The 26,039-nt window shown below is 45.3% G+C and overlaps 1 long non-coding RNA gene across 1 annotated transcript; it reads left to right on the top strand.

Moving 5' to 3' along the window:
• LOC140686913 (uncharacterized) lies at nucleotides 1-26,039 on the top strand. The gene is made up of 5 exons (XR_012060919.1): nucleotides 1-109; nucleotides 6,710-6,810; nucleotides 9,445-9,553; nucleotides 21,907-22,119; nucleotides 25,692-26,039. It is a non-coding gene; the product is annotated as an uncharacterized lncRNA (long non-coding RNA).

Here is a 26,039-nt window from a genome sequence, read left to right as displayed (position 1 = left end):
CAAAGGCCCTGAGGCACGTCTGTGTAAGGTTTGCTGGACAAAGAAGAGGGGAAGGAGGCAGGGTGGCTGAATGGAGAGAGTTGGGAGAAGAGGAGATGAGAGCCCAGAGGTAGGGAGTGGCGTGTGCTTACAGCCCCCGGTTAGGACGTTGGCTATTACTCTGAGTGACACAGGGTCTCAACAAGAAATTTTTGAGCATGGAAGCAATACTGTTCGGATCCCTCAACACAACATTAACCATTTCTAGTGAGTCCTTTCAGAGATTTGCACATGTCCATAAACCTACACACAGGGCTGCCTTCGTGGCCAAACAGCCTGTGTGGTTGCACGTGGGCCAGGGCTTAAAAGACCTCCGCGCTGCTCCTCTAATGCCCCACTGTGGTCGTCTTAAAAGCCTTGGCAACTTTTGAAGAGGCCTGGCCTGCCCCCAACAGGTGTAAGAGTCCCCCTGGGGCCAGGGCAGTGCCTGTTTTTGTTTCTAGTCAGTGCCTAGCCCCACTCCCAATGCAAAGTGTGGTCTCAGCAAAGGCTGAAGATCAAGACAGCTTAATCCCCACACTCTCATGCATGTGTTTACTCATTCCAAGAGCACTGACGTGATGTGGCACCTACTCTATGCTGGACCCTGCCGTAAGTCCTCTGCACACAGACATGAAAAGTTCTCAATCCCCTCCCTTGCTTAGCTTCCAGCCTGATTTTGTGTCTAGGTGACACCCAGGGACTATCTGTCATCAATAGTTCTGTTACTACAGGGACAGGTGGTGGGCAGAGAGACCATTTGTCATGACTGCACCAGCTTAGTCCAAGCTACCGATCTGAAACCATTTGCGTCTCTAAAAAAAAAAATCTCTACTGACCAAATGATATAGTCTATACAAAACATGAAAAATGCTCAGAAATGTTAAATAGCAAATGTACAGGCTGATTGAAATTTGCACCCAGTGGGCTCTTTCTCACAACTCCAGTTACCTTAATTTTAATATCATATAAGATGACAAGGGAGGTTTTTGCAGACTTTGGTCACTTCTTTCAATATGTCCCAAGGCTATTATTTTATTTTTTCACCTTTATTTTGCTGTTGTTGGGTTTTTTGTGGGAGGAGTAGTAATTAGGTTTATTTATTTAAAAAAATTTTTTTGATGGAGGTACTGGGGATAGAACCCAGGACCTTGCACATGCTAAGCATGCACTCTACCACTGAGCTATACCCTCCCTGCCTTGGCTATTCTTTTAAAAGAGAGATGCTGCTTAGTAGGAAAAGACTTCATTGTCTGGGATTTTTCCAAAAGGATGTGAAGAAAGATTTCAAGTTTCTAAATGAACAAAGGGCTTCTGAGAGTGAGTGTATGGTAAAGGACATGGCCTCTACAGCTTTGCTGGGAGTCCTGATTCACCCGCATCTAGCAGGAGTATCACCTTGAGGCCTAGGTGAGACACACTCTGTATCCCTTTTTTAAAAAAAAGTTGGAAGTACTGGAGATTGAACACAGGACCTAGTACATGCTAAGCATGCGCTCTGCCATTGAGCTATTCCCACCACCCACTCTGCAGCCTTTTATAAAAACACTTCTAAAACAGTATTGGCAGTTTCTTAACAAGCGTAAATTTACCATCAAACCATTTCCACTCCTAGGTATCTACCCAAGAGACATGAGAACATACGGTCATTCAGACTTGCGGGTCAACATTTCTAGGGGCGTTATTCACAATAATCTAAAACTGGAAGAACTGGAATGTCCATCAGCTGATGAATGGATAAATAAAACACAGCTTATCTGCAGCACAGAATATTATTCAGCCATAAAAAAGAATGACATACATGGATGAACCCTGAAAACATGATGCTGAGTGAAAGAAGCCAGATGCAAAAGGCTGCCTAGAGTAGGATTCATTCATATGAAATGTTCAGAATAAGCAAATGCATGGAGACAGAAAGTGGATTACTGGCTGCCTGGGGCTGGTGGAGCAAACAAGATTAACTGTAAATGGACCCAAGGGATCCTTTGAGAGTGATGGGAAGGTTCTAATATCAGTTTATTGTGAAGGTGGCACAAGTAGGTGAATTTACTAAATAACCATGAAATTGTACACTTTTAATGGGTTAATTTTATGATATGTAAATTATAACTCAATAAAATTAAAACCCTTCTATATATATTGAAAAATTTTTTTAACTTTTAATTGAAGTATAGTCAATTTACAATGTTGTGTCAATTTCTAGTGTACAGCATAATGTTTCAGTCATACACACACATACATATATTCGTTTTCACATTCCTTTTCATTACAGATTACTACACAGTCTTGAAAATAGTGCCCTGTGCTATACAGTAGGATCTTGCTGTTTATCTATCTTATATATAGCAGCTTGTAACTGTACATCTCCAACTCCCAATTTATCCCTTCCTATCCCCTTCCCCTCAACCCCCGGAACCATGTTTGTTTTCTATGTCTGAGAGTCTGTTTCTGTTTTGTAAATAAGTTCATTTGTATCTTTTTTTTTTTTTTTAATGGAGGTGCTGGGGATTGAATCTGGAACCTCGTGCATGCTAAGCATGGGCTCTACCACTGAGCTATATCCACCACCCAAAAAATAAAACCCTCCTAATGTTGACGTAAAATCTGCTGCAAATATAACCATTAGTTAAATATGCAGCTGTTTGAGTCTTAAGTAGTTTAAAAAGGGCTTACTGGCCTGATAAACTGCTACCCCCTGCGAGACCCCTCACACTTAGCTGCCCCAGGTGCTTGCATTTCCTCTGCTGTTAGTCACCTCCACACTTTTTTTTTTTTGCATTTTATTATTTTTCACATTTTTAATATAATTTTGAAAGGTTACTTTCCATTTACAGTTATTACAAAATATTGGCTATATATTCCCCATGTTGTACAATACAGCCTGTCTTACAGCCAATACTTTGTACCCCACCAACCCCCTATCCCTGTGTGCCCCTCTGGTAACCACAAGTGTATTCTCTGTATCTGTGAGTCTCCTTCTATTTTTACTGTTCTAATTTACCAGTTTGTTGTACTTTTAAAATTCCACACGTAAGTGACATCATACAGGATTTGTCTTTCTCTACCTCTGCACTTCTGTTCCAGCAGTTTCCACAGCCCACAGAAAAAGACGAAATTCTGGACATTTTTCAGAGTCTTCCTCAAACTTCTGCTCTTTCTGAAGCCTTCTCCAGTGACCCCACGCTCTGCAGTCTACCCTTACCCCCTCCAAAGAATTGATCGTCCCTCTACAGCTTTGTTCTAACTCCAAGCTGAGTAAGTTCCATAGATGTGCTGTATGTACAACACAGACCCTGTACTTAACACGACAGTGTCATGCTCTTAAAAACTTGTTGAGAGAGTGGATCTCAGGTGAAGTGTTCTTGCTACAAAAAAGAAGACAAAAGAAAAAAAAAAGCAAAGGAACACAAGAAATCTTTGGGGGTGTTGTGTCACAGATTGGCTTGTTGTCTTGATTGTGCTGGTGGCATCATGGGTACATACGTATATTCAAAGTCACCAAAATGCACATGTTAAATACATGCAATGTTTGTATGTTAAGCCTACCAAAGCTGAAAAAATACCCCAAGGGATGGATGGATAGATAGATAGATACATAGACAGACAGACAGACAGATAAATAAATAAATAAATAAACAAATAAATAAATAAATAAATAAAATAACATACCAAAATAGTGTTTGGTACGTTTTTTGTTTTTTGGTGTTTTTGGTGGAGGGGAGAGGAAATTGGTTTATTTGTTTTTAGAAGAGGTGCAGACTGAACCCAGGACCTCATGCATGCCGAGCACACACTGTACCACTTGAGCTATACCCTCCCCCGGTACGTCATTTAAAAAGGAATTTTTAAAAACGTATCTATCGAATCCACTTTATGTCCCTTTTGGTTTGTTATCCAAGGCTCTAAATGAGTGCATGACCTCCAGTAGGACTCAAAAGTTTTGAAGGGAGGGGGGCAGGAAGTATAGAGGAGGAAAAGGAGGACATGGGTCTAATTTAGCAGAAAAGACCCAAATAGCTCTGCTCATCCAGTCATTTCCTCAACAAGTCTTTACTGAGCACCTACTATGTGCCTGGTGTTGTGCTTGGCCCTTGGGACAAGACTGTGAACCAAATACAGCCACACTGGTGAGAATTGGAAAACTCCTGGAACTGATATAATGTTAAAGGGCTAATCAAAGTCCATGGAACTCATTTCTTTCTAAATCCAATTATTTTCGGGCGTGTGCACCAGGCGGGGATGAGTCATCCACAAGATTCCTTTGGCCGTACATTCTCATGGAGGAGACAAGACAAAAAAATAGATACGTCTATAAGCGCCAGGAAAAGAAACAAGGCAGGCTGAGGGCGAGAGAGAGTGGGGAGGGGGGCCGTCTCAGGAGCGCCTTCTAAGGAGGAGCTGTAGGAGGGAAGAGCCCAAGAGCCCTAGTTTGTGGGCCTGCCAGCCCTGCTCCTTGTCAGGGGAGGCTCCTCTGTGCCTTGGTGTTTGAATCCTGAGAAATGGAGATACTGATGGTAGCCCCCGGGGTTACTCTGCAAATGGAACAAAGTAGAGAGCAGAGAACCTGCGTGCTGGCTGTCACTGTCATGAGGGTTCTAGGATGTCTCCTTCTGATCCTGACATTGAGCTCAGCTCAACTCTATACAGACTGTCCAAAATAATAATAATAGAAATCATCATCATCATCAATCTGTTCTGATAGTATCTGTCCACTTCCCCCACTGGACTGTTAGCTCCATGAAGCAGGAAGAGCGTCCCCTGCCCCCTCTCTGTCTCCCCAAAGCCTGCACATCACTGGGGCTCAAAAGCAATTTGGTGGGATGGACCTAGAGATGATCATACTAAGTGAAGTCAGACAGAGGAAGACAAATACCATGTGATATTACTTATATGTGGAATCTAAAAAAAAATGACACAAATGAACTTATTTAAAAAACAGAAGCAGACTCAGACATAGAAGACAAACTTATGGTTACAGCGGTAGGGGAACGGGGTGGGAAGGGATAAATTGGGAGTTTGAGACTTGCAGATACTAACTACTATATATAAAATAGCTAAACAGCAAGTTTCTACTGTGTAGCACAGGGAACTAGATTCAATATCTTGTAGAAACTGATAATGAAAAAAATCTGAAAAGGAATATATGTGTGTGTGTATATATATATATATATATTTATATAACTGAAACATTATGCTGTACACCAGAAATTGACGCAACATTGTAAACTGACTATACCTCAATGCTAAAGGAAGAAAGAAAGAAAGACTTACAAACATAGAAAACAAACTTGTGGTTACCAAAGGGGAAAGAGGGGGTGGGATCAATTGGGAGTTTGGGATTAGCAGATACTATATATACTATATATAAAACAGATAAACAACAAGGACCTACTGTATAGCACAGGGAAATGTGTTCAATATCTTGTAATAAACCATAATGGAAAAGAACCTGTAAAAGATATATATTATATATGTGTATGACTGAATCACTATGCTGTACACCAGAAACTAACACAACATTGTAAATCAACTATACTTCAACTGAAAAAATAATTTGGTGAATGAATGAATCGAAAGACAAGACGTGAGAAAACCGGAGTTTTTACCTTAGAAGCAAATTGGGATGGCTCCCCTCCTTTCCTTTTTCTTCCCCTCCTCTCCCTCCCATTTCTCCCCCCTCCCCCTGTTCTGGAGGACTTGGCCTCAGAGCTGAGCCTTGAAGACACAAGGAGGAGAGGAGGAGGCGCTGCATTAGGAGGGAAAGCCCTGGAGGCTGGCTTCCCGCTCTTTCTGAGCTGCAGGAACACAGGAGGGGCCTCACTGGTTGGTTCGCTCAGATTCAACCAGCTGGGGGGAGACTGGATTAGGCTTCTAACCTCAGTTCTGCTCTCACATACAGGTTGACCTTGGGCCATCTCTCCTCTAAGAAGGAAACATGTCCTCCTCTCCCGGGCCAAGATGATCTTTGGAAGCCTTTCTAGGGCTGCTCCTGACCGGGCAGGAACATTCCCATTTCTCTGCAGACCAAGTGCCTCCATCCACACCCCGATGTGGACCCCCTCCCTAAGTCATGCTTGCTCCCTTCCCATCTGCAGATGGCATTAGGACTCCTTTCAATGGTTGGGTGCCTGTTATATTGAGCAGCTACTAGATGCCTGGCCCTGTTTGGGTGCTGGGGGCACCAGAGAGACAAAAGTCTTTGGCCTTGAGGAGTCTTCATTCTGGGGGAGAGACAAGCCAAGAAATGAAATACAGAGTGTTGCAGGGGTCTCTGGAGAGGAATAAAGCAGGGAGGGGGGCAGCCAGAGGAGGGCAGAGGTAGGGCCTGAGGGTCGGATAAGGCCGCATGTGGTGTGGTGGGAGGGAGGACGGAGGGGATTTGCAGGAGGGCTGCTGGGACTCCTCATGGCTGCCAGTAGGATGTCAAGCCTGGGGAGAAGTGGGCTTTCCTGGGGGTGGCGAATTAGTCATGGAGTTCCCTGGTTTCAACCCCTCAAAGGTTGCTACTCCTAGGACAAAGGCAAAGAAAGAATCCCAAAGGGAGCCTGCATGGCTGGGCGCCTGTGGTCCTCCCAACACTTGGCTTCTTCCATCTCCAGTATGCTCTCCTCACCAGCCACAGGGGCCCCAGGGCCTTTGCACGAGTGGCTGCTTCCTCTGCTTACAGTGTTCTCCTCCCTCCTCCCTCCAGGGACTCCTATTCATCTCTCACTCCTGACTCTGTCACTTCCTCCTGGATGCTATCACCAAACTCCCCTGACTACTTGGAGCCAGTGATTATCTCCTCTCCAGGTATTTTCCTTCTCAGCACTTGCCCTGGGGTTGTAAAGCACCTTCATTTGGGCAAGCGTGTGACGACCACCTTCCTTGCCGTCTGCTGAATCCCCAGATCTGGTACAGACCTGGCACACAGGAGGGGTATAACTCATATTTGTTGAATGAAGGAATGAAAGATGGGACAGAAGGGGGTGGGGGCGGGGAGAAACGGCACAGTCCAGTGGGTCTTTGTGTTCACAACAGTGCCAAGCATGCTGGGATAAAATCCAGGTGAGCTGCCCCCAGCTCAGTGAATGCAGGCCAGCACGTGGGCTCTTTGACCTGTATTTCTCATTTGTAATGTAGGAGTGGTCACAATAGCTCCAGCCCTGTTGGGTTTGTGTGTGTGTGTGTATGTGTAGTGAAATATTCATAACATGAAATTTACCATTTTAAAGTGCACCCACCATTCAAAATTCACATGCACTGAAGTACATTCACAATGTTGTGCAGCCATCACCACAGTCCAACTGTTCTGGCACCTATTGGTTTTTTTTTTAATTGGAGTATAGTTGGTTTACAACGTTGTGCTAATTTCTGGTGTAGAGCAGAGTGATTCTGTTACACATGTATATATTCCTTTTTATATTCTTTTTCATTACAGGTTATTTCAACATACTGAGTATATGTTGTAATAGTCTATAATATAATAGTGCGCCATACAGTAGGATATTCGGTTTTTATGAAGATTATATCATGCACCTAAAGCTTTCAGCACAGGCTCAGGGATTTGGGAAGCACCTGGAGAACATTATTCATTATTATTAGCAGTCATATTGACAAAGGTACCAAGAAACACTTATTTTTCACTTGCCACATCACAAGCAGCGAGTGGTCTGCGCCCCTGACATACATTAACTCATTCAGTCCTCGTCTGGACCCAATAAGGTGCAGGCTCTGTGATCCCCATTTTACAGATGAGGAAACTGAAGCAACAGAGCAGTTTGGTAACTGGCCTAATGTCACACAGCAGATCTGGAGATTGAACCTGGCTCCAGAATCTATGCTCTTGAACTCCATGTGATGCCAAACTCACATGAAGCAAGAGCAGTCAGTGTTTTCCCAGGAGCAGGGAGGGATGAGAAATGAAAGTTTCCCAGGGAAAAACTGGGGCAGGGTTTTCCCTGACTGCAGGTGCCACCTGGAGTGGACACAGCCTGCTGCTTGCAGGAAAGCAGGGCGGATGCTGGCTCATTCTGCCCGCCTTCTCTTTGATGCTTTTTCTACCATAGCCGTCACCTCGCTAGGCTGGAGACAGGTCAGCCTTTTCCCCTGGGGGCCAGAGGGACTGGCTGTGACTTCAATGGGCTGAACCACCAGACTAGAAACCACGAAGCACCCGTTTACTCCTGATGTGGGCAGGCCAGGAACTGACACAGACCCAGCGCTCAGCTTCCTCTCTGCACATCTGCTGCCAGAGGGAAGCCAGGCAGCAGCGTTGTAAGAAAGGAAAGAGTGGGCCTGCCCCATCCCGCACCCTGCTGGCCTGCCTTACGCTGAGATGCTCCTGACATCCCAGACAATGGCCTGCAATTTTCCTCTCCTTCCTGAGGCTCTTTACAAAGAGAGGGCAGTTTTCAATTCAATAAGCACAAGAATCCCCAGGGATGGTTTTTAAATGCAGATTCCTAGGTCTCACTTTCAGTCAGGCTGGGCTGGGGCCTGGACACCTGCAGTTTCTCCCAGGCCCCTCCCAGCAACCCCTGCCGCCCCGCCACCAACACACAGACTCTGCTAGAGCTGGGTTTTGGACTACCTCTGGGGAAACCATAGGAATACAATATGGTATATGACTGCTAAACCAACTGTAAATTTCTCTCTCTTATATTTATGTTTGTACCAGCTGATGGGATCACCTGGGTCTAGAAAACATATGAGCTCTTAATTTCTTATCATTCCTATTGAGATGATGGTAAAAGCAAGAGCAAACATTTATTTAGGACATACTAGGCAAATTTGCATGATATTTGCATCCACATTTGCATGTTTACCCTCGTAACACTCCCAGGAGACGGTACTATAATTATCATCTCCATTTTTCAGAGGCAGACACAAAATAACTCTTCCAAAGTCACACAGCTAGTAAGAGGCAGAGCTGGGATTTGAACTCAAGGTTGTCTGAGTGCTTCACAGCCATTCCATGCTGCCTTCCCACACCAGACACCCTGGACAGGTGGCAGGTTCCAGCGTGTACCACGACCAGGAAGTCCGCACCCTGCCTCCCGCTGTGGGAGATGTTTCTCAGGCCACAGAGTTGGCACTGAGACCTCATTTGTCTTTTTCTCCAACTGCAACAGAAACCCCTATCAGACGTCCTTTCAATTCCGAGGATGCTGCTGATAGTAGGAAGGGGAATTGGTTGGGAATTTGATGCGAGGGGCTGGGGTAGTCAGGACCACAGTTTGGATCCAATGCATACCATGTTTGTTATCAGCATGGCACCACTCAGAAAAAGATAGACTTTATTGCAAAAGTGCTCGGACGTACAGATCTGGTTGGCCTGGGTGGGAAGACAATGTCGGCAGCAGCATTGCTACCTGGTGGCGCCTGTCTCCTCTGCAGGGACCAGGGACATCTCAGAGAGATCATACTTATTTTCATCTCTTCCAGTTTGTGACAGTCACAAGCACTCCATGTGGCAGGGCACCTCATGGCAGTCAACAGAGCCTGGTCTCTGTCTGGGACCAAGAGAAAGGAGATCTGGTGTCTAGCTGCCCTGGTGAGTGACTTCCTCAGAAGGGTGGGGTGGGCAAGATCGTGACTTCTCAACATTGTCCTCCTTTAGGTCTCCAGAATCTGTGAATGTGTTACCTTATACGCCAAGGTGGAATTGAGGTTGCTAATCAGCTGACTTTAAAATAGGGATTAGATTCATAGCAGCACTATTTACGATAGCCAAGACATGGAACAATCAAAATGTCCATCGACAGATGATAAAGAAGATATAATGTATATTTACATATATATATATATACTCAGCCATCAAAAATAATGAAATAATGCCATTTGCAGCAACATGGATGGACCTAGAGATTATCATATTAAGTGAAGTCAGTCAGATAGAGGAAGACAAATGTCATATGATATCGCTTATAGATGGAATCTAAAACATACAAATTAACTTATTTACAAAACAGAAATAGACTCACAGACATAGAAAACAAACTTAGGAAAGCCGAGTTGGCAGGGGGAGGGATGTATTAGGAGTTTGGGATCAACAGATACACACTACTACATATAAAACAGTTGTCCAACAAGGTCCTACTGCATAGCACAAGGAACTATACTCAATACCTTGTAATAACGTATAACGAAAAAGAATCTGAAAAAGAATAGATATATATGTATAATGGAATCACTTTGCTATGCACCGGAAACGAACACAACACTGTAAATCAACTGTACTTCAATTTAAAAAATAAAATAAAATAAAATAGGGATTCGTATCCTGGACTATCCAGGTGGGACCAATGTAATCACAGTCTTTAAAAGAAGGATGAGGGAGGCAGAAGAGTCAGAATCGATGATGTGACAAGGTGAGAAGCATAGCACCCACCATGGCTGGCTTTGAAGATTGAAGGTATCATGTGCCAAGGAACCAGTGCAGCCTCTGAGAGAAGCTGGAAAAGGCAAGAAAACAGATTCTCCTCTAGAGCTCCCAGATAGGTACACAGCCCTGCTTTCTAACAACTTCATTTTAGCTTAAGGGACCCATGTCAGACTTCTGACCTGCAGAGCTGTACGATAATAATTTTGTGTCGTTTAAACCACTAAGTTTTGGGTGATTGGTTACAGCAGCCATAGGAAACTAATACTGGCACAGAGCATTGATGCTGGGCATGATGACTCACACAGGTAAGCATTTTTTGAAGGTGATTCCTTTAACTGTATCAGCCAGGATAGGTTGGGTTCTGCTGCAGTAACAAATGACTCTCAGAGCCCAGTGACTCTAGCGGCCTAAAATAATAACAGTCTACCTCCTGCTCATGCTACATGTCCACTGCCAGGTATCAGAGGCTCTGCTCCCAGGAGTGAATCAGGGACCCAGGCTAGCATGGTGCCAAACAGAATGAGAGCTGCCAGAAGTCTTATGGGGCCACTTCCACTCACGACTCATTGGTCTGATGAATTGCAGAGCCCTACATATCCACAAGGGTGCAGGAAGTACCCTCCCACCGTGTCCCCTACACCGTTTATTGTCCTGGTGTCACAGAGCTGACTCACTTTGGGCAAACGGGAATCCTTCCCTGGGAATTTGGAATTGGGTCTCTATAAGAATCTGGACTCTGGAGCCAGGCTGCCTGAATCCAAATCCAAGGTCCACTCCTTAACATCCAGGTGATCCTGAGCAAGTTACTTCCCCTCCTCAGGCCTCGGTTTTGACATCTGTGAAATGAAGATCATTCCAATATTACCTATCTCAGAGGGCTGCTATAAGGAGTAAATGAGTTTACATGTAAAGTACTTTGAACAGTGCCTGGCACATAGTAAGTGCTCAATATGTGTTGTTGTTGCTGTTGTCATAAGTTAGGGTTCTTTGGTTCTAAGCAACATAGAACTTTACTCTGTCTGTCTCAAGCTTAAAATAGGCATTTGTTGGAAGGAGAGTGGATAGATTAGAGAATCCAAGGAAAAGCTGAACAACCCAGACCCTAGTAAGGGACAAGAGCAGCCTCGGGGATCCAAGGGGCAGGAGCCAACGGTCTCTCCAGGATCCAAGATTTAGGTTCCAAGACAAGTCCAGTTCTAGCACATTCTTACCCTTTAATACCTTGATCAACCACCCCAGCCAAGTTGCAAGTAGCTGGGAAAGAGAAGTTCCTTGAAGGGAAGCCAAGAGCTGTGGTTTGTTCTGGGCATCACTAACCCATCCAACAGCTTCGCTGAATTAGAGCAAGACCTTTCCTGGGGATAGATGTGGCCCTCAGCCTGGACACATGGCTTGATGAGCACAGGAGGGACCAGGGTTCACCTTCCAGGTGCCTCCTTGCACAAGGTCCCTTGTGCAGTGTGGAACCTGCTCAACCATCCATAGCCACCTTATATTCTCTACCAGCCACACAGAGAGAGTGCAAGAAAGACACTGCTTGGCTAGGACTGAGCTCTGAAGCTGCCACGGTACTTGGAGTGGTCCAGGAGTAGAGGAAGTCAGGCTGGAGAGAGAAAGGATGAACGCAACCTGCCGAGAGAAACAAAGCCAAGAGGCTCTTGAAATGCAAATCTAGTCTGCATTTCTGATGGTTTTCCATTTCTGGACCCTCCTGAGGCTTTCAGGTTCTGCGAGGCACTCCTTATCCTTATTGCAAGCCCTCCCATTTGCTCAAGCTGGCTGCATTCCTGTCTCAGCAGACTCCTGACAACGGAGGAAGCATTTGGTTACAGCTGTCATTCTCCTGGGTTGGCAGGGAGACATTTTTGCCAAACACCGCTGGGAGGTAAGATTCCGATTATATCCAGTTTACAAAAAGGAGTGGTGTGGTCATGCCGGAGTCCCTGGAGGTAGTGATGAAAAAAGACGTTGGATTCTCTGCGGTTGATGGATGAGAATATACCCACCTCCACCCCCCTGAATTGTAGCTATTCTAGGAAAGCAGCTCTGGCAGCACGGAGAGTAGCTTCCACAAGGAGGAGCCTCTGTGGGTTTATTAAAAGCAATCCCTTTGATGAGCCCTAAAAGAGTCCTGTGAGACAGTCTGACTCCAGGCCTTTCCCACTTTTCTGGGTCACAAGGCCCAAGATGATGAGGCCACATGCAGCGTCGTGATAAATGTGTTTCTCCCTTCCCCCCGTCACACACTCGGGTGTGTGGGGGTAGGATTATTTTATATCATGTTCGTGATATCGTAATACTGATTGATCTGCTGTGCAAATACAGAGTAACCTTGTGTAAATTGCAATGACCTGTCTCCAGGTCACAGTACCCTCAGTGATAACACGACGAGGATGGAGTGAATGGCTGAGGCTCTCGAGGTAACACACTGTGTCGTCAACCATTGTACGTTCCTACCTCCCTTTCTCCAGATTCCTCTGGGAGAACTTCATGTGCTCTTGGGTTGCCCTCCCCTTTTCCCACTCCTTGTGGCTCAGGCTGGTCAGAGTAGCCAGTTCCCCTGACCACTGGATTGACTCGTGACATAGGCATGTGACCTGCCCTGGGCCAATCAGAATCTTCTCTATGATTGATAGATAGATGTTGAGAGACAAACGCTCTCCTTCTAATGGGGCTGCTGACCTGGGGTATCTGAAGCCACCAGAGGTCATTGTTTCTGCTACACGGAGAGAATGTCCACGCAGAATAAAGCCAGGTGGCAACTCACAGGATAGAGAGAGAAAGAGAAAGAGAGAGAAAAACTCTTACCCACCTCTGAAGTTCCCAGCGATTTTCACCTATCAGTTACCTTCTGGCTGAGCTCTATGGGTGTCGGTTTGCACACAAAGGCGAAAGTCATATTTTGTGGGACTGCAGTTTACGTGATTTTGGAAAGGCCCACCTTAAGGAAAAAAAAAGCTTTATTACAATTATAAAATTCTTAAGAAACAAACAGCAGGCCAGATTTGCCCCAAGAGCCATAGTTTGCTAACCTCTGATCTAATGTATGAAAGGGGACGTGTGACTTATAAAGACAATGTCTAAAACACTCTATCACCTTACACTCAGGGCTTAGGAAGGGATAAATAAGGGCCCTAAAACTCAAGCTTCATGACCCTCATGGCCACCTAAGATCAGTCATTTCATTTATTTGCATCTTTTTTTTTTCGGGGTGTTACATCAGATTAAACTCAAGTACTGCCTCATGACCGCATTATTCTGAGTCCATTTACAAGGCACCTGGTAGCTGGCAAATGGTTAAGAATATTTATACTCTTTCTCTTTTAACTGTTCCCCCCAGCCAGGAAAAAAAAAAAGCAAAAAAATCCATCCTGCCAGAACTCCCCGTTTTCTCTCTTTGGAAACCAATTTAGCAGTTCCCTGCACTCAATTCAGCTCCCACTAACAACACAGATAAGCTTAATAATAGGTGTGAGGCACTGTGCTAAGTGCTTTAAAGACATTTTCTTATTTAATCTTCTTTATAACCCTGGGAGGCAGTGTGGGGGACACTCAGCATCCAATCTGGCTTTTCTTGAAATCCAGAAATGCGTGTAGCCCACATGACTCAGGGCCAACCCCATCCCCAAATCCAGGGTGGGCTCTGATTGGTCTAAACTTGGTTATCCCATTTCCCTGCCTGTGATTGGTTTAGGTATACAGGCCTAAGCCAATTAGCCTCAGGCATTCTCCAGTGAATGGGTTCTCAATCCATGGGTGGGTATGAGATTTAAATTGGACCAATTAAACTGAAAGGAAAGAATTTTATTCTATGATCAGGGGGTGACACTTTATTGCTCATTGGATATGAACAGCAAACCATGTGGCCTCAATTACCCCGAGAAGCCAGCAGCCATCTAGTAACCACAAAAGAAGCTGAACCCCAGATAGAAAGATGGAAAGTTTCTGGGTCCTTGATACCAGATTCTGCTTCCAGATTAGCCATTCCTGAAGGCCACCCTACCTCTGGGCTTTTTGCTATGTGAGATGATACATTTTCTTATGGGTGATACAAATTTCTGTCCCTTACAGGCAAAAACATCTTGCTGATGCATGCAGATTTTCAGCTTCATTTGCCATTTGAGAAAACTGAATTCAAAGATGTTATGTAACGTAAATGAGTCACTCAGCTAGTAAGTGGCAGATCTGGGTCTGTCTCACTTCTATGCTAACGCCTTTAATCACACCGGTAGGAGGATTAGCTAGTGCACCCACGCCCCACCGCCCTCTGGTTCTGCAACGCATCTACTGACAACAACTACAATCATACTGGTAGCTAATTCTTGTTGAACGTCTACTACTACACGTCAGGTACTGCTCAAAGTAATTCACCTGTGTTCATTCTTGGAAATAGTTACCAGTATCCCATTTAACAGATGAGGAAACTGAGGCACAGGGGGTTTAAGCAACCTGTCCAAGGCCACATAACTCATGAAATTCCAAATGGTTCCACTAGGTTAAATTGAGAAAATGCACTTCTAGTACCCACTGTAGTTGGCTGAACCTAGAAACTTGCTGCCATAGATTCCATCATAGTCTATCATTTCACACTCAGGCAACTTTATTTGCAAAACCAGCCTAGCTCCTTTAGGTAGTAGAGTTTCCGAACCTTGGGACATATCAGGAAGGCCAAAAGAGACGGCCATTATTCTTCTGTGTCCATTTATTTCCTGGCTTACTTTCCTCCCCGGCTAACTTTTTCCAGTGTGCTTTTGTGTCTGCATTGCCACCCACTTCCTTATGTTATGACTTTAAATGAATTGCATTCTTGGAACATTCACCTCCCTTCTTTCCTCTCCTGTCTGAAGCTCAGTAAACCCAGCTGGCAATAGGTTTATCTCCTACTTGTTTCTTCTTGCACATCATTAACTCAGGAGCTGAAAACAATTCCAAGTCTATGGCCAACGTCAAAAGGACGCCCACCCCAGGCCCCGCGCTGTTCTAAGTGCTTAACATACACTCCTCGCAACAACCTCTGAGGCAAGTTCTATTATTATCATCCACCCCTGAGGAGTGAAGAAAACGGTGGCACAGAGAGATTTTAAATAATTTGCCAAGGTCACACGGCAGTGAAACACAGCAGATTTGAACGTAGAAAGTCTGGCTCATGGCTCGTTGTGGTGGACCCTGGCATTACACTTACTAGGGGAAGAAGGGGAATCTGTCTGGTATCAGAGGACTTTCAAAATATTAGTTAAAGTGTGCCAGCCCCTGCTGGGCCAGTCCTGTGTTTGCTGAAGATTCTGTAGAGTAAGAGCTTAAATTACTCAGACCTGATTTTTCTGACCCTGGTCCTTTGCACTCAGCCTGGTTTCCTCAGCTTGAAATTGCTCTTTGCCGCCTTTCTCCTTGGCTCTTTCATGCCTCCAGAGCTGGACTGTTCAGCACCAGAGCTGCCAGTCACACGCGGCTACGAGCACGTGAAATGGGGCTAATGCAAATTTAAGATATGCTATAAGCATCAAATACACACTGGATTTCCAAGACTTAGCTTGAAAAAAAAAGCAAAATACCTCATCAATAATTTTTGTAGTGATTCCAAGTTGAAATGACAATATTTGGCACATATTGGGTTAAACAAAATATACTGCTGGAATTATTTCTTCTTACTTTGTAAATGTGGCTACCAGAAAATTAGAAATCACATATGTGGCTTGCATTATGTTTCTACTGGACGGCATCCTTGTTTATTTATTTATTTTTTTTGTTTGTTTGGGAGGGAGGTAATTAGATAATTAGGTAATTTATTTACTTACTTGTTTTAATGGAGGTACTGGGGATTGAACCCAGGACCTCATGCATGCTAAGCACGTGCTCTACCATTGAGCTATACCCTCCCCCTGGACAGCATTCTTCTAATGCCTCCTCCTCCAGGAAGCCTTCCTGAACCACTCCACCCAGAGTAAGCCCTCTCCCCTTAGCAGGGTTCCAAACACAGGTGTTTATTTCTGTGTCACCTAAAAGTCTGAAAGTGGGCAGTGCACAACTGAGATGGGACTTCATGGTGTTGGAACCCAGGCTCCTTCTACCTTGTTGCTCTGCTGTGCATGACCTTCATTACGTGGTTAAGACGGGTGCTCCAGCGTTCTCCCATCCACCCCCTCTTTCAGGACAGTTTCTGTAAGGTGCACTCATCACTTTAGCTTCCATTCCATTGGCCAGGACTCGGTCACATGGCCATGCCTGCAGCAAGGGAGCCTGGGAAATGCTGCATGACCACATGCCCAGCTACAAATTAGGAGAATCTGTGAGTTTAAAAGAAAGAAGAGATATGGGAGGACAACCGGTCATCGCTCTATTCTATCTCCAATAAGCAGCCTCTTCTTTATTTCCCAGAACTGGCCACAATCTATTACTATTTCAGTTGCTTAACTGCTTCCTTTGGGACACACTCCCTTCTTTGAATATAAGGTCTGAGAGGGCAGAGACTTGTAAGTCTTTTCAATTCTGTATCCCATTACCTAGTGTACTACCTGGCACAAACTAGGCATGTAGTAAATGTTTATTTAATAGATCAACGTTTGTGAGATCCACATCTTTTCTAACAGAAGCATCATGAAGGTAATGAATGGGGTTTCCCACCACAAAGTCAGGCTATTAAAGAAATAGCTTTCCAGATCACTTGCTGGGCGGGTGGTGGCAGCGCCTTTAACCTCCGTTTAGTACTAACCACAGTATGACCAGGTTGACTGTTTCCAGAGAGAATAAATCCTCTGGGTGGCGAGGGTCCTTAACAATCTTAAACATCTCTTGGAATGCTCCCTGGAATTAATATGACAACCCACCAAGACTCCAGACACGGCTGCCAAATTCATCTCCCTAAATGCCACTTAGCTGTGTTCCAAAAACCTCCCCGTGTTGTCATCTGTTTGATCCAAATTCCCAGGGCTGTCATTCGAGGATTTCTCTTTTCCAATTAGCACATAGAGGATAGGGCTTCTCAGAGACCTGGACTCAAATCCCGCCTCCCCTCTTGTTCGCTATGTGATCCTGGGCAAATTCCTTAACTTCTCTGGCCTCCATTTCCTCATCTGTAGAATGGGGATAATAACACCCACGTGAGACGGGTGTTGGGCAGATAAGAGGAGACAATGACTGTCTTTAGCACAAAGCAGGGTGTGCACCTTCCCAGCTCAGCACTCACAAGTGCTGGTCCACATTATAACTTTGGCTCTATTTACTCTTCCATCTGGCTAGGCTGGTCTGATGACCACGCCCATTCTTGCTGGTAATAGCAACGATCATGGGGATGATAAAAGAACTCACATTTATTGAAGCTTATTCTATGCCAGTCACTGTCAGGGTCACATGATAACTTTTGTGGGATCTTCCTCCATAAAAAAAAAAATATTATATTTTGTGACTGTTGGTACCAAGGCAAATACAAGGCAGGCAAGCTTATATTCTTTTTTTAAATTCTGCTATTAAAACAAAATATTTCCATGGGTTCCTAAAAGTCTCAGGGAACCTAGGTCCATTGCCTGTTGTCCCTAATGGAAAACCTGACCCTGGGCACTGCCCTAAACACAGTCTCATTGAATTGTCACAACAGCCCCAGGGAGGAGGGACAAGATGAAACACCTTTTGTGTCTCGGATTCATTCCTAAAGACTTGGCATAATTTGTCTTTTTCCTTACCGGAGGCTAGATTGAACCCGGGACCTGGCACAGACCAAGCACGTGCTCTACCACTGAGCTATATCCCTTATCCCTGGCATAAATTTAAATTCATATAATTCACCATCAAATCTGTCCCAAATTGGGAAATGTTTCTATTTTCTGAAGACATGCATGTAGCAGGAGCCATCAAATCATATTCAAAATCCCAAGCCCAACATTCCTAGTAATTTTGGGAAAGTCTTATGATTGCTGATGCTTTTAAACTTTGAGGGGAGGAGGTTCCAGATTATTTCAGATTGGATGCACCAAGCAAGTTTCATTCATATTTGGTCCACTGCGCCATTTCAAATGCACAGAATTCAAACAGTACTATACTGTTACTCCCATCTTAAAGTTGGGGCTCCGGAGGTTACACCCAGGGCTGTCTGAATCTAAAACTGAAGATCTTGGCCACAGCACACCTCCTCTCTCTGAGCCTTTGCACTCATCCTTCTCCCTAATTTGGCCGGTGAGCTCTCTCTGATTCTCTCCACTTCCCTGGAGTGACATCCCAGTGTGAATGTCACCTCCTCCATGCTGCCTGTCCAATCACTCCAGCCCACCTCCTCCAATCTCCCATTCTCTGCCCTCCTCCTGGTTACTGGTGATTCTCATCCCTGGCTCCTGGGACCTTTACTGTGCACCTCCATGCTCCCTGTGCCCTCCTGCCAGCTCATTCTTTCTTTTCCTTCCTTTCTTTCTTTGGACTTCCCCTTCTCTCTCACTCCCAATTTGCATTAAAACATATAATAGCAGCTAACATCTCTTACGGCTTGTATGCATAAACAGCACCCCCAGGAAACAAGGACTATTATTACCCTCATTTTGCAAATGAGGAAACTGGGAGGCCCAAGAGGTTGAGTAGCTCATCCCTGATCACACAGGTGGCAAGTGGCGGAGCTGGGATAAAGCACCAACTCCTCAGCTACATGGCCTGAGCTCTTAGCCACTGCCCGCTACCCCCTAGCAAACTTTACAACTGCAAAGGGGATTGGTGATTGTTTTTAAAAAGACTCAACCATTATGCAAGAGTTTAAAGTAGAAGTGAAAAACAACCCCCCTCCTATGACACTTTATATGTGTACACACACACCATATATACATATGCCCGGGTCCAACCAGGAGAGCGAAACCATGTGGCAATTAGAATAGGGAAAGTTTAATGTAAAGAATTATTAACTGTAATAGGGATTGGAGTAATGAGGGCTTGGCCCCTAGCGATGAGCTAGGACAACCAAGGAAGAGATCCTGTACCCCCAGGGCTGAGATTCAGACCTTGTTGGTGGGGTGGTAGAACTTTCTGGAAATCTGCCTCCTGGAATTTGCTGGAAATCTGCTCTCTAGGGGGCAGGGGAGAGCTGCTCCCAGGGAGGTGTCTCCCTGGAGATTCCACACAACAGAACTGTCTGAGGGGGCTGCGACGTCAGGGGGAAGTTGGTGGCCACTGCTGGGCTTTGAGCACTGCAGATGCCTGGTTTTGGGAGAAACTGCCCACACCCAGGGGCTGGACTCTGGGGAAGCCACGTGGACTGCAGGAGGCAGGCACCGGGGAATCTGGGGGCAAGGCAGGGGTGGAGACAGTTCTGCTCCAGGAGCGCCCCAGGAAGGGTGCTGAGGGTGCAGGGCTGAGCTGCTGGCTGTTGGGTGCTGCTAGCCTGGAGGAACTTGGTACTGGAGAAATTACTCAGTACACTCCGAGAGCCTGCCAAGTGAGCAAATGGAACAGGAAGTCAAGCTCTTTTCTCCTGAAGTGTCTCTCCAGTGCCCTCTACTGACAAAGCTTCAGTGCCAGCTGGCACAAGAAAAAATTTCAAGGGCCCAGATCCATTTTTACAGAGCCAGTAACAAGGGTGAATTTCAATTCCAGGCACACACTATGGCGAGTGGGATGCTTCTGGTTGCAAGTGACAGACACCCAATTCAAACTCTCTTTTTAAAAAGCTGTGTGTTTGGAGGAGTGGGTACATCTCAAAGTATCATTCCCACGGATGACTAATTCATTACAAGAGATAGAAGGTGCCTTTTACAGTGGATAAATCTGGAAGATGCCACCTGAGATAAAAGACCATTAAACATTATCGATGATGAGAAGAACCAACATCAAATTCTTTCTGTCGGCAAGGAACTGTGAGGGACACACCATCACACAGGAAGTCTTATCAAAAATAGTTTGTCAGAATCTAATCAGGAGGAACGCATTGTACAAATCCAAATTGAGATAGCCTGCAAAACAGCTGTCCCAGATGAAAACGTCAATATCACAAAAAGAAAAAATGTCAGAGATTAAAGAGGTCTGAGAGCTGAGAGCTGAGTGTAATGCATAATCCTGAACTGGAACCAAGATGGAGAATTCCACGTGGGCCGTGTGTCGGAAAAAACTATGATGTTGTTGTTAAATTTCTCTTTGTAAACTGAACTATGGTTGATGAACAATATTATCTTAATTTCAGGTGTACTACATAATGATTTGGTATTTGCATACATTACAAAACGATCACCAGAAGAAGTCTAGTAACCATCAGTATTGTAGGTCCTATTCCTTACACCATGTATTAAATTCCCTGTGGCTCATTTATTATATAACTGGAGGTTTGTACCTCTTAATTCCCTTCCCTTATTTTCTCTACTCCCCAAGCTCCCTTCCTTCTGGCAACCACCCACTGGCTCTCTGTGAGTCTGTTTTCATTTTGTTTTGTTTGTTTGCTTACTTTGTGTTTTGGATTCCACATACAAGTGAGATCTTTCGGTATCTGTCTTTCTCTGTCTGACTTATTTCACTTAGCAGAGTTCCTTCCAGATTCATCCAAGTTGTCACAATTAATGTTAAATTTCTTAAATATGATAACTGGATTACAGTTATATAGGACAACGTCCTTGCTGTTAGGAGACAAATACTAAAATATTTAGGGGTGAAGAGTTTGATGAGGGTTCGTAACTGGCAGATGCTAGAGTACAGGGATACACACCCAGAGACAGATAATACAGAATGAAGATATAGATAGACTAGGTAGAGAACTAAAGAAAATGTAGTAAAAATAATTTGAAAAATAGCAGTAGAAGAACTGACCCACACAACTGAAAAAGAACACATTAGCTTCAGGTATGTTTAAACACACACGTTCGTATAATGTATCAGGAACCTGCCTCTCTCCCTCTCTCATCTCTGCTTTCCCTAGTTGGTCCTCCAAACTCGTATCCTCGCAGCTTAGCAACGCCAGCGGAGAGACCACATCCCTTTCCAGCACTGATGCTCACTGGGTCACCTGTTCACCCTGAGCGAGTTATGACTAGAAGGATGAGATTCTCTGATTGCTTGAACTGGGTCATGTGACCACCCAGGAATCTAGGAATGGGATCCACCCCATGTAAACCGCATAAGCTAAGATGAAAGACTGCTCGTTTCCCAAAGGAAATTTGAGAGGGTGTTACCAGAAGAAAGGAGAATCAGTGCTGGTAAAAACAACGTTTGCTACACATAATTTTTTTTTACAGCCATCTGTACTTTACATCCTTTGTTATGGTTTGGGTTTGCCATCTGGTCCGTCTGTTGAATTCTTTTCAACGTATCAGAGGCCAGTCACAGACACAATATAGACGAAGAACAGGAGCTGCCACTGGAGAGCCTATTCTATGCTCCTTTCTCTCCACTCACTAATTGACTTCTACCTGTTAATTTCTCAGCTCAGATGCTGCTTCCTCCAGGAAGCCTTCCCTGATCACCAAAGACTGGATATCCCTTTGCATAGTTCCATCACTTCATAGCACAGCAATGGCCATGGTGTTATAACTGCTTGTTTAACATTCTGTCTTCCTCTGTAAATTCAGGAATGAGGTCTCTCGTGTTTGATGCCACGTCCCCTGCATTGGTCACACTTTTAAGCCAGAACACTGATTCACTATATATGTGTCGGAGAAACAGAAGAGTTTAAGAATCAACTTTATGGAAACGTACAGGCTTCATTTTACTACGTTTCACAGAAATCACATTTTTTTTTTTTTTTTTTTACAAATTGAAGGATTGTGGCAACCTTGCATCGGGTGAGTCTATCAGTGCCATTTTTTCCAACAGCATTTGTCACATTTTGGTAATTCTCTCAACATTTCAAACCCTCCACCAGCAAAAAGATTACAAGTTGCTGAAGGCTCAGATGATGGTTAGCACTTTTTAGCAATAAAGTCTTTTTAAATTAAGGCATGTACATACTTTTAGACATAATGCTATTGCACACTAATAGACTGAGTATAGTGTAAACATAACCTTTATATGCACCAGGAAATCAAAACATTCGTGTGACTTGCTTTATTGCAATATTTCCTTCATTGTGGTGGTGGTGGAACAGAACCCACAGTATCTCCAACGTCTGCCTGTAGTCTGATTGCTTCCTGGTGGGCTTCAATGCCCTGCCTTCTTCCTAGCTCCACTGTAACACTTACCCACTGTATTCGTTTTCTGTGGCTGCTCTAACAAATTACTACACACTTGATGGTTTAAAATAATAGATATTTATTCTCTTACAGTTCTGGAGGCCAGAAGTCTGGTATCCTGCAAAGCTGTGCTCCCTCTGCATGCTCTAGGAGAAAGTCCAATCCTTGCCTCTTTGGCTTCTGTGACTTCTGACATGGTGCCCCTGGGCTGGTGCTGCACCAGTCCAATCTGCCTCTGTCTTCATGTAGCCTTTGTCTCTTCATGTCTGTTTCTGTATGTCTCTTATAAGGACACTCAGTATTGAATTTAGGGCCCACCTGGATCATCCCAAATCATCTCAAGATCCTCAACTTCATCTCAAGATCTCAACTCATGATCCTAACTTTGCAGCTGCAAAGACCCTATTTCCAAATAAGGGCACATTAGCAGGCTCTAGAAATTAAGATGTGAACATGTTCTTTGGGAAGCCACCTGTTCAACTCACTATACCGCCTCTATTGCAGTTGTTGCTTTTCTTTCTGTCTTCCCACCAGAATGTTGTGTCATTTAGGAATATGTTTGGCTGTAAGTGATAGAAAACCCTGTCAGCAGGGCTCAAATCATAAGGATGCTTACTGTTTCTTAACAAGAAGTGCAAAGGGAGGTATCCCAGGGCTGGTTTGGCAGCTCGGTGATGTCCTCAAGGACCCAGGCTCTGCTGTCCTTCTCCTCCACCAACCTCAATACTGTGGCTTTTCAATCATCCCCTCATGGTCAAAAGATGGCTGCCAGAGCTCTAGCCATCAAACCCTTACACAACAGCATCCACAGCAGAAAGGGAGAGTCAGCAGCAAACAGAGCCATTTCTTCCTTATGCTTGTCTTTCTATCAGGGTGGGAAAGCTTTCCCAGCTCCACCACGTCAGTGGACTTCCCATTATGGTTCATTGGCCAGAGTTGGTTCCCATCCCCATCCCATCCCCAAGCCAGCTCCCGTTAAAAGGGAACAGAATTGCCAGGACTGGCTTAGACCAGTGGTTCTCAGTCTTAGCTGCCCGACAGAATCACCTGGCTAGCTCTTAAGAAATACTGATGTCCTGAGCCCACCTATAGATCAATCAAATTATGAGGTCTGAGAGTGGAGCCCAGAGTTGCGGCATCTTAAAAAGGTTAGTGTTCCCATATGATTCTAAATGTTCAGCCAGGGTTGAGAACCATTGACTTAAACCAGGGAAAGCAAACGTTTCTATGAAGGGCCAGATGGTAAATATTTTTGGCTTTGTGGGCCATGGTTTTTCTTGTAACTACTCAACTCTGCCCTTGTCGTGCAAAGTAACCACAGACAATCTGAAATGAATGGCTATGGCTGTGTCCCAATAAAACTTTATTTATAAAGACAGTTGGTAGGCTGTCATGGAAGAAAAAGGAGGTGGGATGGTGGAAACAGAGGCTGGAGTAATGCGCTTTGATGGGGAAGAAGCCACAGACCAAGGAACGTGGTTGGTCTCTAGAAGCTGGAAGAGGTGGAAAAAAAAAAAAAAAAGGACCCTCTCCTAAAGCCTCCGGAAAGGAAGGCAGCCCTACCTGATCTGAGCCCCCATGAGACCTATTTTGGACTTCTGACCTCTGGGACTGTAAGATAATACATGTGCATTGTTTTAAGCCATTAAGTCTGCGGTAGTTTGTTACGGCAGCCACAGGACACTAATACACCATCTCATCATGTCTGGGCCTTGACAATGGGCCCCTGTGGTATTTGCTCTCTCGGGCAGTTACCTCCTACGTTGAGTCTGTGCTGCCTGGGACTTACAAATGGACGATGACATGTGACATGCTGTGTCAGTTCCACACCCAAGCATCAAGAGACTGGCTGGCTCCATTTTTGCGCTTCTGGGGGTCCCAGGATGCAGTAGACAATGACTGGCAGTCCTGAGGGACGGGGCCGCGTGGAGAGGAGAGACCCTGAGGCAGCATGGCGTGCAGGGGGCGCCCAGCCTTTCCAGGTCCCGTTGAGGCCTCCACAATGACCCCATCCATCAGACTGCAATAGTGGAGAGACCCCAAGCAAGATCAGCTGTGGGATAGCCTGGCGAGCCCACCCACAGAACTGGAGGGCTAATAACGTGGTTGTTTCAAGCCACTGTCTAATTTTAGCCGCTCTGTATTGAGGCCCTACTATGATGGCTGCTGGGGAATCATCTCCTACCACTGTCCTGAAGATCACCTCCACTTTCATAGTGAAGAAGCTGAGGCCCTGAGAGGGAAGTTAACTAGAGCTGCTGGGTTTGAACCCAAGCTTCTTGGACTCCGGAGCCCCAGGCCCTTTGCACTTGCCGGTGCCACCTCTGCTCAAGGCTCATTAGATCAGAGGCCTAGGTTGGTCCCAGTTGCTGCTGTGGCCGCCCCTGGAGGTCATCATGTTGGTTTAAGCAAACTCCTAGCTACGCTCCTACCGTTTTCCTCCTCTTGCTCTCAAGTCTGGTGGGAGAAGCAGGATTACTTACGGTAAATAAAAACCGAGACTCCTACAGGAAGCACAGCCTGATCCATTACAGGGTTATTCTAGCCTGTAATGTACCTGTGTGCTCTCAGACACAGCCAGACTGTCTGGGGAGGGGCTGAGACGGGTTCAAGCTGCCCTGTGGCTTCTCCGTGGGGTCAAGGGTCAGGAATGCAAAACTGAGGAGGGGAGGCAAGACCCCCTGAGGATGTTTCTCCAGGTCTCTTGGCACTGCCACCCCAGACTATCATCAGCATGGCCGGAACAGATGCCAACAGATACTCTGACACTGCGGGGAGGGAGGGTGTTACCTGCTGTCCTGGGGCTTCGGAGAGCCTGCTATTCCTTCCCTGGTGGGGCCGGGAGGGCCTTCCAGTGCTGAATCACCAGCCAGGGCCCTGACCCCAGCGACCTGGGCTGTGCGAAGATTCAGCCGCCGCTCGTGGTCCTTGCGCCCTCTAGTGGTCACGGGAAGAAAAGCACGTCTTAGCCGCTCCGCAGAGATTGGGGAGCTGGGTCCCAGTTGGTGTTGAAAAGGCAGACCCGCCTGTCCTTGCGCTACCGGGTGAGAGACAACTCAGAAGGAAAACAAACAAAACTTAGTTGACTACCAGGAAAATTTTCCCTAGCTACATCTGACATTTCTTTCTTAAAGTGGTTCCCCATCGCCTGGCGCATTTCTTCTTGTTTGTTTATTTTTCACCAGAGGTACCAGGGATTGAACCCAGGACTTGTGTACACGAAGCAAGCCCTCTGCCACTGAGCTATGCCCTCCTCCTGAAGTGTCTCTTAACCTGGAACCATGGACCTCCTGAGTCTCCACATGTGGGCTTCAGAGAGAAAATCTGTTCAATTGTTTGAGTGTGTGTATTGGGAAGAAAGAGGGTCTATAAGTTGCATCAGCTACTAGAAGGGGGTCTCTGACTCCAAATCCCCCAGAAGCTTACAAACTGCTGGAAGTCCTCCTTCTTCAGCATGACCTCTGCCACCCTCCCGATCTAGCCTCTTTCTACCTGTGCTCACCTTCCACAAATAAAAAACAAAACAGACACAA

This window comes from Vicugna pacos, chromosome 18 (genome assembly GCF_048564905.1).
Source record: "Vicugna pacos chromosome 18, VicPac4, whole genome shotgun sequence".
Lineage (NCBI taxonomy): Eukaryota > Metazoa > Chordata > Mammalia > Artiodactyla > Camelidae > Vicugna > Vicugna pacos.
The sequence above is the reverse complement of the archived record's forward strand: the minus strand, read 5'-3'. Positions and strand labels throughout refer to the sequence as shown.